Source organism: Arachis hypogaea, chromosome 19 (assembly GCF_003086295.3).
Source record: "Arachis hypogaea cultivar Tifrunner chromosome 19, arahy.Tifrunner.gnm2.J5K5, whole genome shotgun sequence".
In the NCBI taxonomy this organism is placed as follows: domain Eukaryota; kingdom Viridiplantae; phylum Streptophyta; class Magnoliopsida; order Fabales; family Fabaceae; genus Arachis; species Arachis hypogaea.
Genome location: NC_092054.1, coordinates 28,836,549 through 28,845,765, shown reverse-complemented (window position 1 = coordinate 28,845,765; position 9,217 = coordinate 28,836,549). Strand labels below are relative to the sequence as shown.

The window sequence follows — 9,217 nt, the reverse complement described above, 5'->3', positions numbered from 1 at the left end:
GATTAATATGAAGACATCATCTTCTACTTGTGTAATATTTAATTTCTCCTTCTTCCTTACAACTGGATAAAGATTAATATGAAGACATCATCATAATATAGAACCTTAATTTTGTTAAAGCAACTCGAAGATTAATCAACAAATTCAATATGGAATAAACAAAGACTACAAAGTAGTTGCCCGTTAATATAATAATGGTGATAACCGCAAGTTTCTGTATTTTCAAAAGTATATGATGATATATATGTATGTGACTATGTGAGTTAACGGAATATCCAAGTAATATCTGTATATGTACATATATGTTCAAAGGATACTTTTTCTATAAATATAGTTTTAACTTATATAAGATTATTTTGTGGTGGTCTTTAAGAATTAGAGCATTATTATCCTTACGATTAGTAATTTTTTTTATAAGTGACGAGAACAGCGAAGGAAACACGGAGCATAAATTTCAAGAACAGCCAAACTTATTACGCCACCTTCACGATCTCCTGCTCCAGTATCAGCACCAGCGCCAGCACGTGTTGAAAAGGAATCCAATTTTCGCGGGAAAAACACTTCCTTCTTAGCAAGGTGGTTTGGTTTTGGAAAATAATATAATTAAATCCTATTCTATTTCTAAAGGCAGCTCAATTTTGCAATATTAGAACAAGAGAAAAAAAAGTTGCCTTGCCATTTTCATGTTTAATCAATTTGGATTTGGAATTGGATTTGTTGGATTTAATTGAAGTTCCTTTTATAACATGTACTAACACCAGATTATTTAAAATTCTGCAGGGCAGTGATAAAAACAATGGAGCTCATCATAATGGATGATCATACTACTCATGAAATTTGATATTTTGTAACTAAGTATATAAAAGTAGATATGTGACACTTGTTGGAATTGCAATTCTTATTTACTTGTTATGACTTTACTTTTTGGTACTTTGTCATCAAAATCTACTTTTGTGGTGACAAGTTTTATATGTATGTTTTTTTTTTTATGGGAAAGTTTATATTTGTTGGATTAGTTCAATATATATAATTTTATTTTGGTCTATGATATAATTTTATTTTGGTCTATGATTTTAAAATTATATATGAATTTTGCAAGAAATATTAGGAAGATTAAGGAAATACTAGGAAGATTAATGAAAAAAAAAATTCTGACCAAATTTATGGGCACGCTTAAAAAGGGTGGCTATATCTTAATCTTGGGATCAACAAGCACGCTTAATAAGCATGGCCATAATTTGGCAACCGGCACGTTTTAAAAGCGTAGCCATATACTCATCTGTTGGCACGCTTTTAAAGAGTACCCAAAGCATACATTCTGGGACGTTTTAAAAGCGTGGCGATATGTGCACTTTTCGGTACGCTTTTAAGCGTACCTATAGGTTAAGACCTATGGCCACGCTTTTTAAGCGTGGCAAGAGATGAAAGCGTGCCAACAAGAAAAGCGTGCCGATAGATCCATAAAAGCGTGGCGATAGAGCAATTGGCACGCTGGCAGATGTGACCCTTTCAAAAGCGTGCCGATAGCTCAAAAAGCGTGGCGAAAAGCTATCGACACGCTTTTTTGCACTTTTCGGCACGCTTTTAAAGCGTGGCAGAAGGCTTATTTTCTTGTAGTGATACCTGATTGATGATTGGAGAGTAGGGCAAGAGAAAATCTTAGAATCTTGAGAATGCTTGAATGCTTCGGATAATGGATATTGAATATTGATTGAGAGAAGACAATGATGATGAGATTCAAGGTCTTTGGAGATGCTTATGCTCTTAGAAAAACCAAGCTTGTTTTTATCTTGAAGTTTGCAAGGATCTTTCACTACAAAACTTTTGGTAACTGATTTCTAATTCCTTAACCCCTTAGTTTCTCAAGCATTAATTAGGCGTCAATTAATTAATCAAGAGATTAAGTACAAAAACTGATTTTAGATTCAAATAAAATTTAAAAGTAATCCTTAGGTCGAACTATATGTCATGTATTCAAACTAGTCCTGTCTAGTTAAATCTAAAAAAAAAAAAACATGATTTTCAAAAGTTGTTCTAATTTGAATTATATATCACTTATTCAAAATTAGAGTGATTAAACATCATGCATGTGTCACACACTAATTGAACCACTATTTCTAGCCAAATTCAAATGGTCATGTGAGAGAGTTTTCAAGCTATAATTCAAATATCAAATTTTTCAATTATAATAAAAGAATTCAAAAAGAGATTAGAGTACCTTTCAATACCACTAATCCAAATGAAGAACAAATAACTCAATCATAAAATAGATCAATGCAAGACTTCAAAATGAAATAAACTTTGATTAATTATCCATAGAAAATATAAACAGAGCTCCTAATCCTTTGACAGAGAATTAGTTACCAATTAGAAAGTAAGAAAAACAAAAAGAAGAGAAGTAGTCCATGGACTTGATGCCCTTTTCTGTGAGCTATGCTCACTTATTTATAGCCTAAATTCTAGAATTTAAATTCAAAATAAACTAATCTTATCTTTAGAATGCATTATGTGGTATGTGATTAATGCATTTTGAGTTGTCTGGGGCGCTGTTTTTTCGTGTCTCAAAGATGATGGTGGTATGTGGCTGTTTTTTCTAAAGTTTATAATATGTTGAAGGATGGTTTTTATTGATGTGTTAGTAGTCTTGACCAATCCTTGTGGCATGATGGATGGAGTCCGTTTGAAAAGTTTGGGGAGAATGTTTCATATGTCCACATTTCAGCATTTGTTTTCAAAATTTGGGATGTGTGGAATAGTAGTCTTTGAAATTTTGATATCTTGGCAACTCCTATTCTTAATCATGTAAAACATGTATTTATAAGGTTGCATTTCACATTTCAAACTGCAATGGAAATTGGGGGTCTGCTGCCACCTATGTGCATAGTATTTGGGTTAGTTATTCTTGGCTAGCTAAGCAACGCTTTCTGTTAAAAAATAGACTTCCAAAATAATATTTTAGCTATTTTTAAATACAAATAAATTAAAAAATATTAAAATGAGTTTATCATGAATCGTGCTAGGCACTGTGTTTAAGGATTTATTACTGCCATACCTTTAGGTGGAATGGCCTCGACAAAAATCTTCTAGAACTTGACGTGGATCATCAAGAACACGGTCCACACTAATATTCTTGGAACATTTAGAGCAGCACAACCTCATTCTTCTTAATTAAAAAAATTTTTGGCAAGAAAATTTTTTTGAATAAAATTTGAAAGAATAAAAATAATAGCACTAGAGAGACTGATGAATGTATGTATATATGGTGTGTGTATGTTGCTCCCTTATACAGAGAGCTTATGATTATTAGAATTGAAATGTTCACAGACTAATTAATTAGAATTGCAATATTTGTGATTATTAGAATTGAAACGTTCATAAACTAATTAATTAGAATTGCAACGTTAAAAAACTAATTAACATTACAATTTGAATGCTATTCTTGCAAATTGGAGTCTAATAATCAATTATTTATTTTACAAAATTAAAATCCTAGAATAAGCAAGTTTAGTCCATATGTGTGAAATCCCATTAATTTGATTGAATTTTATTTGGCTACAAGTATTCAACTCCAATATATGAACACTTAAAGTTTTACAACTCCCTTTTATGTGAGACTAAATTTGAAACACAAACTTTAGAAACACAACAATCCCCCACATATTTCAAACTTAGAGAAATCTAGAAGAACTAAAGGAGATTGAGAATATTTTGTATTAGTGGAATATCCAAAAGAATTTGAACTTCACCTTAGGTCGAATGGGTGACAACCTTGTAGAAGCGTGGTAGAGTAAACTCTTTGAACCTTATACTTCTGAGATAACGATTGAAACACATTTACAAGTCCATAAAACATTCTCTTAGGTAATGTTTCTCCTGGAAGTTTGTGCTTTAATGGCCATGCACCATATTCTGGTAATGTGAGAGCTCTAGATTAAATGCCCAAACTCATAGGAGACAGCCTCATCTCCACTCAATTTTGTGCTTATCCATCAAGGATATGCTGTAGTAACATCCCCACCCCTACATTTTGGTGCTATAGACCTCATCACCAATCATCTCATACGAATGGCGATAACAATAAAGCACCATAACTACATTAGTACTGTCATTCACCCTAGGGAGGAACTCATCGCTAAACATTTCATATGTATGGCGGAAAACAAAGAAGCGACAGTATCCTTAAAATCCGCATGACTTCGTTGACCATAATGAATCATCTTTATAGAAGATCTAATCAGAGTGGTTGGGTATCAATCGTACATTTTTACTCAATAAGCACAAGTCTCATCCCCTCTGTGTTTCACTTACTAGCGTCCTAGCAAGTGGCTTCATCAAAGGATCAGTCAAATTCTTTTCAGACTTTTCAAAATCCATGGATAATACACAACTTTCAATAAGTTGTCTTACAATGTTGTGCCGCATTCTTATATGTCGTCTTTTACCATTGTAAATCTTATTATTTGCTCTAGCAATAACAACCTGACTATCACAATGCGTAGTCACAAATGTTTTTGTCTTACTTTATAGTGGGATATCCACTAATAAATCTCTTAGCCATTCAGCTTCAGTCGCTGTCTTCTCTAATGCTATAAATTCTGATTCCATAGTTAATCTGACAATGCATGTCTGCTTTGTGAATTTTCAAGCACCTCCTGCTAATATAAACACAAAATCACTTGTAGATTTTATTTTGTCAGAATTAGAAATTCAATTTGCATCAGTATATCCTTCTAAAATAGAAGGATAACCAGAATACAATAAACCAAAATTCTTAGTTCCTTTTAAATATCTCATAATTCTAGTTAAAGTAATCCAATGATCTTTATTAATATTATGAGTATATCTACTCAATCTATTTACAGCATATGCAATATCAAGTCTAGTACAATTCATCAAATACATCAATCTACTAATTATACGAGTATATTCAATTTGAGATACACTGTCACCTTTATGCTTAAATAGATGTAAACTTGAATCATATAGTGTAGAAACAGATTTGCAATCATAATATCCAAATTTCTTAAGCATATTTTCAACATAACGAGATTGAGATAATATAAAACTATCATTTTTTCTTGTTATCTTTATTCCAAAAGTAACATTTGCAACACCCATATCCTTTAATTTATATCAAATTGAAAAGATAAAAATCTTTTAGTTTTATTTACTTTCTCTAAGCACGTTCTAAAAAAATTAATAAATCATCAACATATAAGCAAACAATAACACCAACACCATCTTTAAATTTGCTATATATGCATTTATCAGATCCATTAGTCACATATTCATTAGAAAGCATAACTTTATCAAATTTTTCATGCCATTGTTTTGGAGCTTGCTTTAAACCATAAAAAAATTTGACAAGTTTACATACCTTATTCTCTTTATCTTTTACCACACAACCTTCGGATTGATCCTTGTAAATTTTTCATCAAGATCTCCATTTAGAAACGCAGTTTTCAGATCCAATTGATGCGTAACAAGTTTGAATATAGATGCAATAGCAAATAAAACTCTAATAGAAGTAATTCTTGCAACTGGAGCATATATATCAAAATAATATATATCTTTCTGTTGTTCGTAACCTTTAGCTACTAATCTAGCTTTATTCTTATCAATACTACCATCTGGTTTTAATTTTTTCTTAAATACCTGTTTGCATCCAATAGATTTTTCATTAGAAGGTAAATCAACTAATTTCCGAGTATGATTAGATATAATAGATTCAATTTCAGCATTTACAACATATTTTCAAAAAGGAGTATAAGGAGAAGACATAGCATCATTATATGACAAAGGATTATTAGAAACAAGATAAGTAACATAATAATCTCCAAAATTATTTTCTTTTCTAGCTCTTTTACTTCTTATTTCATTATCTTGTTTATCAACAATATTGTCAGACAAAGCATGCATGCTAGAAACATTTTTATCCTTAGACTTATTAAGATATATATTCTCAAAGAAAAATGCATTACAAGATTCAATTATAGTATTATGTGTATATCACTTTTAATAACAAAAAATCTATATGTACTACTATTTTGAGCATATCCAATAAATACACAATCACATGTTCTTGAACCTATTATATAACCTTAGCCAAACAATCCAAATTTTTAAGTGATTTAAACTAAGCATTTAATCAAACAAAAGTTCTTCATAGAGTGTTTTGCTAAACTTCTTGTGAGGTACCCTATTTTGTATATAGCATGCATATAGAATAGCTTCTCCCCACATGAAATGAGGTAGTCCTGAACTAACAAACAATGCATTCATCATTCAGGAGAATATGGTGGGATTATCTCATGCACTATACCATGTCTCGTTACAAAAATGTTTTTGTAACAAAAAATAAAATTGTTACAATACAAAATAATATTTTATAATAATATTTTTTAATACAAAAACTGAAATTTGTTACAAACTTGATAACAAATTTGATAAGTATACCTTTTGTTTTTGTAATAATTTAGATTTTTGTGTCATAATATTTTGTTACAAAATACTAGTTACTTTTGTAACATTTTTTATTGTTTTAGTTACAAAAATAAAAGGTTCATTTTGCAACATTTGGTTCATTTTGCAACATTTAATTAAATAACTGATATATCAATTAATTTTTTAAATGCGCTAACTTAACATTTATATAATATATAATCATATAGATAATTAAAATATCTTAGATATAATTAAAATTCTTTTACAATAAAATGAGTTCTATAAATTCGACTAAACATAATTTTTTTCTAACATAAAATTTGTATTATGTAGGATTTATAATTTTTGACTCTTTTAACACGTTTTAGTCAATATAAAGTCTAGCATGTTTCCCATAATTTTGTACCCCTGCAAATATGAACAATAAAAATCAAAATTAAAAAACAACACATAACACTATCTTCATTAGAATAAAAAGTAAGCTAGAACATACAAGTTAAAATTAACTAATTCTTTGAAAATCTATTCTAAAAATTCAAAACTAGCCAATCAAGAATGCAATATTAACTCGAGTTAATTAATCACAATTCAATCACAACTTAGTGAACAAATTTATTAAATTTGCATAAGTATTAATTGTCAAACAATCACTACAAAACAAAAATATTCTACCAAAATTCTCATAACAAATATAATATACTTAATTTTTTTTTATGCTTTTGCACTTACAAAATTTCATAGAAATGTTCATATCAAAACACAAGATAAAAACATTACAATAGTTGTCATAATGAAAATCCAAACTTGAAAAGAGAAAGATCCAAAGCAACACACCATCAAAATTTAACAAAGCAGTAAAGCACCATCAATAAAATTATTTCAGAATTATTAAAATTAACCATCAACAGTTATTCCAGTTTTATAAAAATTATAAAAACAAATAACTTAACATAACAGAAGCAGCAACATCATTATTCTGCCCGAGTTTAGAATAAAAAAAATCAACACCATAACACCATCAATAACTTAGAATCAGAAAAATCAATAACCAACAACTTAGAAATCAGAATCAACAAAATTAACAAAACTTAACAATGCAGTGAAATACCTAGGGATGGCAATGGGACTTGGAATTTTTCACCCTTATTTACTTATATATTATATCAATCAATAATTTATGAGTGTTAAATTTGTCTGATCATTATTTTTCATAGGAATAAAGCTAAAACTATCAATTATACATAAAACAGCAACATTTTATACAGAAACACTAAATTAAATTCTTAACTTTAGACATAGAAAATTTTAGCAAACAAAAATAAGATTAAATCAAATAAAAAAGAACACATAATAAATCAGCAAACCTAGTAAACTAGAATTGATACAAAGGTTCATCCTAAAATAGAACAATGATTAAGAAGCACAGATTAAGATTTATACAGAGAAGGAGATTACACAGAGAAGCACATATTAATATTTATACTAGGACACAAACACAAAAATAACAATAAATTATAGAGAGGGATAAACTCTAAGGTAGCGTTTGTTTTTGGAGACAGGACACGGAGACATGGACAGCACATCTTTAAAAAGTATTTGGAAGTAAAGACATGGACACGGAACATATTGTCTCCGAGACAATTTTGTATACTTTTGTGTCCACTCTTTTACGAAAGACAATGATGGACACGTGATTTGGAAGAGGGACGCGGACCTTTTTTATGATTTTTTTTCTTTTTTGTCCATAGATATTTTTTATTATTCCACTATTATCCCTTCTTATTTTTCCTAATTTGCGTTGTTCTCAGAAAGGTACTTTCTTCTCCATGCTCTTTCTCTATCTCTACGTTCTCCTTCTTCCTCTTTTCTCAGGTACTCTCTCCTTTTTGTAGAAATTTTTATTGGGTTGGATAATTTCTTTTTTCTTATCGTTCTTACTTCAATACCATTTTAACCTTGTATTATATTATTTGATTTTTAATAAAAATAATAACAAACTAATTTGCGTTGTTCTCAGAAAGGTACTTTCTTCTCCATGCTCTTTCTCTATCTCTACGTTCTCCTTCTTCCTCTTTTCTCAGGTACTCTCTCCTTTTTGTAGAAATTTTTATTGGGTTGGATAATTTCTTTTTTCTTATCGTTCTTACTTCAATACCATTTTAACCTTGTATTATATTATTTGATTTTTAATAAAAATAATAACAAAAATAATTAGTCTTGAGACTTTTGAAAGATAAATATTATAAAGGTAAAATTGATCTTTTAAAATGCTAAAAAATAATTTATAAGTTGTAATTGATTTTATATAATTTAAAGGAAAATCAATTTTTTGAAAAGAAAAATCAATTTTTAGATAAAAAATTGGTTTTCTAAATAAAAATAGATTTCTATGTGCAAAAACTAATTATTTTTTTCATGTAAAAACGGATTCTTTTTTAAAACTGATTTTGTATTTAAAATTAATTTAGCTTATTATCCTAAATGAAATTTTTTATTAATCAAACTCAGATTTATTTTTTGTTAATATTAACCATATGTATTCCTACATATTAATAATAAATTTAAAAATAAAATAATTATATTTATAAATTTTATTTTAATATAAATACTATTATATACTTTTTTATTAAAATTCTTGGCCCATTCAAACATTTTTTTTAAGTTCCCATTGTCTGTATTCCTACGTACTCTTATTCTCTATTAAATTAATTTGTACTAGAAAATTTGAAATCACATGTCTATTTTAGTCATTTTATATAATATTTTAGTCTTG

General features: G+C 28.8%; 1 long non-coding RNA gene across 1 annotated transcript; it reads left to right on the top strand.

Annotated features, from left to right (window-relative positions):
- Positions 1–72: 72 nt before the first annotated feature.
- LOC112777206 (uncharacterized) lies at positions 73–1,043 on the top strand. The gene is made up of 2 exons (XR_003190339.2): positions 73–576; positions 781–1,043. It is a non-coding gene; the product is annotated as an uncharacterized lncRNA (long non-coding RNA).
- Positions 1,044–9,217: the final 8,174 nt, after the last annotated feature.